Below are 1,445 nucleotides of genomic sequence, written 5' to 3'. Positions count from 1 at the left end.
TTGGCCACCAAACATGACGTTTCACAAGAACACAAGAACACAAGTCCATAGAAGAACACATATTGAGAAACGCCCAAGCTCTCCTTTTAAACTGAGATTTATAGCCAACTGTGTCATGAGCCCTCTCTCTGCCTGGTAACACGCTGATTGGGGTTTGATGACTTTCACCTGTTTCTGCTCTGTTCTGCCTCACCCTCGTTACCTACCAGCTGCACTGCATTCACCACTCATCATGTCCTGTATATAATGCCTTGTTTTTCAGTCCTCACTTGTCAGATCGTCTGCTACCAGTACCGGTTACCGGCCTGGTTTGGGAAAAGCTTTTTTCACTCTCTACTCGTGATCCCGGATCCGCTAGCTTACTTCCGTGTTCTCCTGCTTCGGACTTCTCGGTTCATCCAGCTCCTGCTCTCGCTGTTCGACTACTAGGGATCTCCACATGTGCGGATTTTTTGATTTTCTGGTACCTCTGAGTCTCCCTTACCCCCTTTCCTTTAGTAAACTATCGAACGTGAAGCTTTTGTGGTCCTCGTCTTGTTTGGTTTCTGACAGACTGACTAACAACTAAGGATGGAATCATGGACTGTATATTATTGAATATTAACGGTCTGTTGATGGAATGCATTGCCATGTTTCTGTCTTTGACAGAAAGTTATAGCTTCTTCTGTGCTGGCCTTTGAAATCCATGTATACCGTTATGTACTCTCTGGCCCCAAAGCTTCCAACTGCTTCCCTGTGAACTTGCACTGACAGCCAAGTAGAAATAGCCGCAACATAATAGTGCTGAGTTGTTTCTGACAGCAGCCAGCATGCACATTTGTTGTGGGTATTTGATTACATTCAAATTGTAAAAAATATATCAAGGAGCCTGTGCCTTTTTAGGGACCTCTATTGGCAGCCCGTAGGAACCGCAGCAAATTGAAAAAATCTGGCACAATTGGCACGGAACTGAACAATAAAGTCATTTTCAGAGTGATGACGAGAAACATTAGAATAGAGCTTATTATTTTGTATTGAGTAAAAGGTTTTGCCAACCATGAATGAGGACAAAAAAGAAAAAATACTTAAATAATTACAAATGGAAATGTTGAAATATAGCAATAACTAAATATGGTAACTAATTAATTCATGAATTGAAAATGGCTAAATAAATATGGAAATTTATAAATAAAAGCACAAATGCTGAAATCAATTCAACAAGATAAGATTATTTGTTTATTAGTCCCCAATGGGGAAATTACTGCACTACACTCTGTGTACACACTTTTGTTAGTACTCACACACAGGCCTGAATTACACACACATGCTCAGGACCTATACATGCACTATACATGGAGAGATGTCAGAGTGAGTGGGCTGCCAGCTGAACCAGCACCCTAAGCGGCCGGGGGGGTACGGTGCCTTGCTCAAGGGCACCTGGCAGTACCCAGGAGGTGAACTGGCAT

Source organism: Etheostoma cragini, chromosome 5 (genome assembly GCF_013103735.1).
Source record: "Etheostoma cragini isolate CJK2018 chromosome 5, CSU_Ecrag_1.0, whole genome shotgun sequence".
Taxonomy (NCBI): Eukaryota; Metazoa; Chordata; class Actinopteri; order Perciformes; family Percidae; genus Etheostoma; species Etheostoma cragini.
Note: the sequence above shows the minus strand (reverse complement) of the source record.